Below are 9801 nucleotides of genomic sequence, written 5' to 3'. Positions count from 1 at the left end.
TATAAGATAATGCTTCGAAAAAGTATGAAATTTTCATCAATTAAATTCTCTCTTACGGTTATAAAATGGGAAAGATATTTTGTAATTGATTGTCATTCATCGAGACTGATTCAATTTTCAATAAATCAATTTTCAATAAATAAATTTAAAAAATATATATATATACATATTTATAAATATGTATAAATATTGCGCAATGTGAATTCATTTGGTTAATCAATAAAATATTAATAAAGTATTAAATTATGCAAAAAAGTATAATATTTAAAATGAAATATTGCACTGCAAAAGAAAAAAATTGTTCTTTTCGAATATAAGAAAGAGATAATTTAAAAAACTATTCCTTGAAAGGATACATTTTTAGAGATAAGTATGGATACTGAAAAAATTTATAGTTACTCATATTATTGTACTCGTTGAAAAAAGTATTTATTATATATAAATATAGATTTTTTCAAATGTATTTAGGTCTAAATCACATCGTAAATGTATTTAGGTCTAAATCGTTCGCGCAATAAAAATATCGTAAAAGTCGTTCGAATGGTCCAAAGATCATAAAGTCAATTTAAAGATGGAAAATTTCTGGCGCGTGTCTTTATGGAACAATGTTGGCTAGGAATCGGTGGGCTGCATTTTATTAACCCTTTACCCAAATTCTAGAGAAATCTACTGCATAAACTATAATTATAGACGTAAAGCACTAGAACTATTTAGGCAAAGTTGTGTAAAAAAATCAATGTTGCAGAAAATAAATAAAATTGAACTGAAAATTTCTTTTAAAATAATTCTGTAAAATAATATAATATATATTATTGTCTGAAATAAAACGCAAATTTGAATTTTTGAAATCAATTATCTTTTTATATTTTATTTTATTAATATTTATTTATTTATTATCTACTACTAAATTTGTTTATTTTTTTTCATACTCATAATATTTTATTATTTTTAACTTCTAAGAGATTGAAGTATCTTATATAAGAGTTATAACTGTTATTCTAGCAATAATATCACGTCTGCAGAAGTTTTATATCTATAAAATCCGATCGTGACAAAGGGTCATCGTTTCAAGACAGGTAATTTCATTCAATTAATACCTGTCGATTCAACGGAGTTGTCCCGGAAACGATCCTTGCAGTCAACATCGGAAAGTACGAAAGAAGAATCGAGATTATTATCCGGGCGTGAAATATCTCTTGAGGAGATAATTGGACAGAATTATCACGCACTCCAATTATCCTGAACACCATTACAAATTGTAATACAAATACCTATTCACATTTTTATGTCAGACTTTCCTTGGTAATGACATCTATACGCGTTTTTCTCTCTCGGAAAATACGCAAATTTTTATAGAATTTTTTTAGAATAAACATTTTCAGGGTGTCCAGCAGACTCAATGACAAAAATTCCCTGACTTTTTCATTTTTCCCCTGACTTTTAAGTATTATTTTTTCCAAATATATATTGCATATATCTATATGAAAAATCAATTAAATGTTAAATCATAAAATTCTTGAGATATTTTTGTCAACAATGAAAGGGTTCGGAAGTTAAAAAAAAACAAATATTTTAATCAATTATACAATCTGCATTATGTACGATAATCGAAACAAACATGTCACTATATAAACTATTTAAATAATCACCTTTTTATTTATATTATATCGAATTTTTTAGTTTTGTCTCTATCAAACACATTGAAATAAAATAATACGACGATGAAAATTTATACAACACAGAAAAATCCAGAAAAATAGTAAAATTTCCTTACTTTCCCCTGACAATTCCAGATTTATAAAATTCCTTGACAATGCCTGGGTTTTCCAGATTTCCCTGACTGCTAGACACCCTGATTTTTGTTAGAATAAATTTTTCTCGGAATAAAAAAGTTTGAAGACATCCCCGTTAGAGAAGAGATATGTGTGTGTCGACTTTGCTGATTCGATTTTGATCAGCGAGAGGAGAGAATATAAACGTCAGCAAACGCGAACGTCAGACTCCGAGCATTGCACAGGGAAACAGATAGATTGCGCTAGATTCTAAGAAGGAAACGGTACTTTAGAAAATCAAATGGGTGCTCTTCCTTCTGAAAGAAAGAGAGCAAGAGAGATAGAAAGACTATCGCGTTTATACACCTTACCTCCGTCCACGGAACCGTCACCTGACCGGTATACACCGGTCAAAAAAGTCGAGATTCCCGCTTACCTACGGTTCTCGGAGATCGAGTAAGGTTCGAGATAAGAGGATCTCTCACGAGCGAGAACGTTCCGTTAACCTTTCCAGCCGACACTTATACGGAATGTTTTTGCTTCGACTATGACTCGTAAGCAAATTAAGAGATGAAAAGGGTAACCCTAGTCGAATTTTTCCACGCAAGATTGTATCATGTTATATTATTTGGCATTTTTATCTACAGCATCTCTTATTTCATCTTACTTAATCGATCCTATATTTTCCGAGAACTAAATGTTGGAGAACGCGAGGATATCTCGTTTAATGTTGACGTAAGATGTTGATACCACATAATTCAATACTATATTTAATGCAATTATTGATTAACAAAAGCAACAATTTTTTCTGATTTTAAACTGTCATATTACATTAACAAGGTGTCTCTTCATGACTTTCGTAATTTTATTATACATATCATATTTCCAAGTCACATTAAAGAAATATAAATATTTTATTAACATAATAATTTAATAATAAATATATATAATTAATATAATTATCATACTTGACAAATATATAATAATTATATAGTCTTTTTTTCTAGATTAATACGTAGAGAGAATCTTCTCTTAGAATTTACCTTGAAAACTATAGTAATCGTGGGACAATGGTGTTGGAAGAATATTTTATAAGAGTTTCTCTGATTAAATATTTACCACAATAAAATATTAATATCTACCACAATAAGATATAAAATATGTTCGATTAATATTTTTTATTGTGGCATAATAAATATTAATCAGAGAAACTCTTATAAAATTCTTCCAATACCATATTGTCCCAAGATTACCATAATTTTCAGGATCCATTCTGAGAGAAAATTCTCTCCGTGTAATTAAATAATTTTCAGAATGAGAAAAAAAGATCATTCTCAAAGACAACACAATGCGATGTAAACAGTGTTTGCTGTTATCTAAAGAAAATTATATAGATGATCATCTAGATGAAGCATTGACGACGAAAAGTGATGAAAAAAGTACTATCTTTATACTAAATTATCTAGAATAATATTCAGCTAATTTGATTTAAAGTCATAGCGCATAAAAAATACTGAAAATTTATAAATAAAAATATGAATATATTTTTATATTCCTATATTTATAATTTTTTTTATAACTGTGTTTATACATAAGCAGTTTTAAAAATTATTATCTAGATGATATAATTTTATATTTTATCTATAGATATATTAAAAATACATCATCTCCATCTTATCTAAGATGAATTTCCATATTTCTATCTCAACTTTACCTAGCTAATTTAAAAATCATCTAAGCACAACACTGAATGTAAATGATCGCGCATACGGATTAATCATCGTAACCATGAAACTCGAGGTTCTCCTCTTCGTTTCAAGGACCAAGAAACGCATTTGCCTCTCGCGTATATACCTACATGCATACATATAGAAATCCTGATGAAAGCACGCGCGTTACGCGAATATAATTCGCTTCGCGCGTAACGTATGCGGAACGATGCAACTGATAGAGGAGCGGCGGTCGTACGATATATCGCGCTAATTACGAAAACTCCGGGGTAATTTTCTCATCTGCGCTTCTATAATGGTTAACCGGCATATTGGCCATCGTCGTCGGTTCGCATTGGGCGATGAGTTGCGAGCTCACAGGATGCTGCCGCTCATCATCGCCGTTGACGACGACACCGCGTCGGTGACGCGTGTCGCATGCGGATCCCGGATGGACGTGGTGGCCCCGAGAAAAAGAGAGAGAGAGAGAGCAATTTCGCGACACGGAGAAAATGAGCGGTGGTAGAGGAACGTAATAGTATGCAGAAAAGCATATATCCGCGCGCGAATATCTCGCGCGCGCGCGACTAGAGGAAGGAAGAGGTCGAGGATTGCGAAATTGCGTTCGTGGCAGTCGGAACGGGATCGTAACAATGAACCGGAAGCCTGGGAGTCGCACGATTAAAGTCCATTTTAGAAATAGTTTCTTATTCCCCGCGCGATTCGTTACTTCAAACGGAAATATACTTCATTATCCGAGAGAACTTTATGTCAAATCTATATTTATATACAATAATATAGGGCAAATTTGACCGAAATCGTTAAACTAAAAAATAATTTTACATATTAATTATTTAATATGTAAAATTATTTTATTGTGTATTAATTTTAAAGAGCCTCTGACTAATCACCTTTTATTTATATTTATATATATATTTTTTTAATATAATCTATATTTATAATTTATATTTTAAATCTTGTGTGGCTTAAATTTTACATACCTTAGTTATTATTATAAATTATTTGAATTTTTCATTTTTGAGAAAAAATATTATGTCAAAAATGTTGTATTGCTTAATGTATCTTATTTTTCATTAGACACATTTTTTGAGTTTCTTGAAAAATTTTAAAATAATGTTCTTTCCAAGACAATTCAAACATGATAATCGAATCGTAAATATAATTTTCGAGAAAAAAGAGTAATGAGAAATTAGGTTCCTTATTGGTTGATTCCTTATATTTCTAAATTAATTTTGATGACAATATGTGTATAAATTAAAGGATGCGTGACGAAATTTATTACGGAAGACATATAATCTGATGTTAAATATATGACCATTACAAATTTCTCAATTTGCCATTTATTGTATACTGAGCAATTTATTCGGGACTTTGACGAGACGTTTATCTTTTTAATAGACGACGGGGTGATCGTCAAACTTTCACTATTCGCTGTGCGAAATGACTCGACATTATGACTTGCACCATGATATTTACATCGTTAACGTTTTAACTATAATATTGAAGTAATCTTTAGCAAAATTCTACTGTTGTACAATTTATGTGTAATGCATATGGGTTTATACGCGGAATAGAATTGTTAATGCCTTGGAAAGAAAAATAAAAGTGAAAACTGTATAGCAAAAATAGGGCATTTATTGGTGCAACATGCCACAACAAGAGAATGAATACAAATAATTTGCTTTCTCTCTCTTTCTCTCTCTGATATTTAATGATGCGTCGCGAATCGCATTTATATACATGATCAAATTACAACAAACAAAAAATATAATAAAATGTCATTATATAACAAAAGTCTCACTATAAAATTATAACAATAAAAATAAATTTATTAGAACGTTGAGAAAATAATATGAGTTAAAACAATAGAATCGCTTCTTTTTTATATTTTTTATAAAAAGTGTGAAATATATAAAATATTATAGATTTTTTTTACATTTTATATATATATACCATACATATATCATGTATTTATATATGTGTTATTTTTACTCTTTAAATTTAGCTAATGTAAATTATATCTTTATTTCATTTAATATTTTTTAATCTAGTTTATAGAAATAATTATAATACAAATCAAGCAAATATTTAAAAAAATTATAAGTCCTATAGTTAGACTCCAAATAATTTTTCTACAAATCCTGGGTGTAATCTTGAGCCCACGGATTCTGCGATAGGGCCTGCGTACGATTTAGGCGTCCCAAACTTTACACAGGTTCTAGTTAGATTTGTCACCTGGATTCCATGCAGAAATATTTTGAAAAGAATGTATGGAACCCTGATTATTTCCAGACAAAATTTCTATCTGGGATGAAATAAACCGAAATGTTCAAACTACAAAGTGTAAGAAGATTATCCTTAGTTCACGAAAGGGTGAAATTTATTCTGCACATTCAGAATGAGAATTCATTTCGTAAATCGCCCCGTATACCTATCCTTGCCTAATACGATTCCGCGGCTTTGGTGGTCAGTCTCGTGCACCGGTCAGGGTCGTCATCACGACGACAAAGGCGTTCTCCAAGTCTCGCAGCACAGTTTAAAAACACGATCCAGCGAGCGCGAAAACGTTTCTCGTCCTTTCACTTCCACAAACGAGACAGACACAGCGACCTAATCGCGCTTCGATGGCTCCAGTGGCGTAAATTATGCGAATCGTTCCCTCTTTCCCTCTAAACCCATTTAAACCACGCGCAATTATCGAGATCCGTATGATATTCGAATCCAATATTAAACATTTTATAGTTCGAATTTAGCCGGAAATAGGTATCTCAATATATATAGGAATTATATCAAAAATTGTAACCAATCTTCAAAAGACTTATTTTTAAGTCTTTTAAATATATATAGAATATATATATATATATATATTTAATTAAAATTAAAATTCCAAGTCTATAATTGTACACATATTCTTGATTTTATATTAAATTTATATTTTAATTAATATATAATAAGCTTTTTATTAATAACAAAATGAAATAGCTTTGATATACGCAAGTATAGAAATTCAGATGGAGAATAAACTAATAAAAGCCGAGCATAGAAAGGCATTTGGTCGAAAAAAAAGGATCAAAACGTTGAGTTAAATAAGGAAGATCTTGAGATAAATTGTTTGTTGCACTTGCTTTCTACGCTTGGTCCATTTTTTATCTCTAATGAAGCTCTTTATCGTTACGAGATATTGCTGGCTTACTTGAACTTTTTAAAAAAGATCTTGATATTATTAAAAAAAAAAAAAAACAATATGAGAAAGAAGAGAAAACTCGCGCGCACTTAACGATGAAGTACCAGAAAGCCGTAGATTAAAAGATCTCTCTAAATAATTATAGTCGGTTGTCACGTCTTCCTATCAAATACGCAGTGTTGTACTTAGATATAATTGTACAATTAGCTAGATAAAGATGAGATGAAAATATGTAAATTTATCTTATAGATAAGACGAAGATAATTTTGTTTTAAATATATCTAAATCAAAGATGAAATTATATGACAAATCATCTAGACAATTTCCAGATAATATTATTTTTAAGCCCGCTTACGTAAACAGTTATAAAAAAATGTAAATTTTAAAATTTTAATATAAAAATATATTCATACTTTTATTTATAAGCTTCTACCGCTACTAAGCTCTACTACTTACAATTAAATATTTTTATGTGCTATGACCCTAAGTCAAATTATCTGAACATTATTCTAGATAATTTAGTAAAGATATAACACTTTTTTCCATCTAAGATGCAGATATAGATAATACATATTTTTATCATTTATATAAAGATAAGATAATGTCAAAATTTTACCTAGATGATCATCTTTATAATTTTATTTAGATATTATAACAGCAAACACTGTAGATATACGTAGCTATACGATAAAAGACTCCCTTTCTATATACAGAGCGTGTGGCATTCTACGCCATTGACACAAGCACGAGCGCGGGAGAAGCGAGCAACGTACAACTGCGAGAGGATTTCTGGTGCAATGCACCTGTGAACTCGCAGGAGAGAGCATTGTGCAACAATTAGCGGTCGAGGCGGCCGGCCACCGCGCTTTGGCTTCGTTGTGCCTTTAGGAAGGAAGGGACGTCACGCGCCAGGACACTACGGAGATAAATAGATCGCAAACATACGCACGCGGTTTCAAAATGTCCTGCGTACAAAAATATCTTATCTCGAGAACACATGCCCCAGAATTTTAAACATCTTGTCTCCCTTATCTAATATTAATCATTTCGTTTTAAAAATAAATTGCAATAATTATTTATGATAAATAATTATATTTAATAATTGATATATTAAATATATATGTATATATATTTTAAAAAATATAAAAATGTATTATTAATTAAACGCATATATATATATATATATATATATATATATATATATATATATATATATACAATCAAATTTTATTCGAAAAAATTTTGTTTTACTAAAATTATCTAAATACCTACTTTAATTTTTTTTATTTCACAAATCAATTTTTTCTATATTTTAATTTAATTAAATTTTTATTTTAATAAATAAAACTTTATTTTATTAATAATAAAACTTCTTTTTGTTATGTTTAATTAATATTTTGCACGTTGCTATATATCGTTAAAAATCGTTCATAAATTTGCTCACTTGTGCTTACTCCATTCCCGCTTTAAAGTATATTTATATTAGAAATATTTTCCTGCTTTCCGTTTTCTTTTTATTATGCATTTTCTTTAAACATTTATATGTATATATATATATTTTTGCGATTAACCGCAACATTCTTGTAAAAGTTAAAAATGCGCAAGCTAAATATAATTTCAAAAATCATGAAATTCAAAACGGAACTAACAGATCCGGAGGCGATTACTCCTCTTATCACGTTTTACGCGACATGAAATCGGCAAAGCGTACAAACAACGACAGTCTCCAAGAGAGATCCGACAGAGAATTGTTTCAGACACGCAGTCTCTTAATTTAGGAATGCGTAATTAAACCGTACGAGCAATTTAAACGCTTACTTAGAGAATAAAGCTGTCACTTTGAATATATTACACTAAATTAATAGCGAGTGAATGTGCAAAAGAAACATTTAATTCAAAACAATAATTAATTTTTGAATAACATAAAGTTTAAGAATATTTGAGTTGAATTCCAATTTACAATATCAATAAGATTTAGAAATATATTTTTTTGTAGAGTTTTCCGGATAAAAAAATACTTTTACTGCACTGAAAAAAAATTTGTTAACTCTCTTGACTAAACCTTTCACTAAATAATATTTTGTTAATTAAACATATAAAAATATTTAAATTAAATATGACATATTAAATCTAACAAAACGTATAATTGACTTAAATACTAATATATGTTCAATTAACAAAATAGTAATTTTGTTGAAATGTTTAGTCAACTTAACAAATTTCTATTCAAAATTGTTTGTGAAATGCTCTTTATTGGATTTAATGTTATTAATAAAATTAAATTAAATAAAATTATATAAATTGACTTAATTAAAACTTGGTTTCCTCAACGCTGTGTGTGGGATATTATATCAACATATTCTATGTTGTGCAATTTTGACAGATTAATTTTAAAGAGATCGGATAATTTTAAAAATTCGATAACGTAAACCGCAAAAGTGTTAAAATTTATTGTCGACGCAGCATAACAATTTTTATCTCCATGCGTGTAATTTTAATTAATTTTTTAGCTATTTATTACGTTAGAGAAATACTTTATTCCAAATATATACCTTTCGTATCTTGCGTAACACTTTGTAACGAATATTGCGTAATTCTTTAAAGAAAATCTATATTGAATAAATATGTATAATGCGCATACATATGTATATTGAAAAAGAGTATCATTAAATACATATTTAAAAATTAAGCTGACCAGTGCTCGACATTGAATGTAAATAATTAATTTTCTAATTTATAATCTTATTTAAAAAAAAAATAATTTACGCATTAACGTAATTGTGCGCTAAATTCTCGCAAATTGAAAATCAGCAATTTTTTTTTATGCACAGCATTGTTACAAGGTAACGCATTATTCAACATTGCCGAGTATGTGTTATGTATGTACAACCTATGCATCAAACGTATATGTGTATATGTACGTGATGCTTCGTAATCGCTCACAATGAATACATGATAAAAAAAACTGACACGCAACAAAAATGCAACAGAATATCGTGTAATATAATGTATATGTAAGATATAAAATAGATAAAAAATATATATAAGTATATATAAGAGATAATTTAAATTATTAATAACTAAAAAATAATTTTTTTACGTTAAAAAATAAACG

General features: G+C 28.9%; 1 protein-coding gene across 1 annotated transcript in view; it reads right to left on the bottom strand.

Moving 5' to 3' along the window:
• The window catches only part of T48 (FU domain-containing protein T48), a 32890-nt gene that overhangs the window by 21974 nt on the left and 1115 nt on the right, over window positions 1-9801 (bottom strand). The window lies entirely within an intron of this gene.

This window comes from Nylanderia fulva, unplaced genomic scaffold (assembly GCF_048542155.1).
Source record: "Nylanderia fulva isolate GAGA-0341 unplaced genomic scaffold, ASM4854215v1 Scaffold6, whole genome shotgun sequence".
Classification (NCBI taxonomy): Eukaryota; Metazoa; Arthropoda; class Insecta; order Hymenoptera; family Formicidae; genus Nylanderia; species Nylanderia fulva.
Note: the sequence above shows the minus strand (reverse complement) of the source record. Positions and strands in the feature narration are given on the sequence as shown.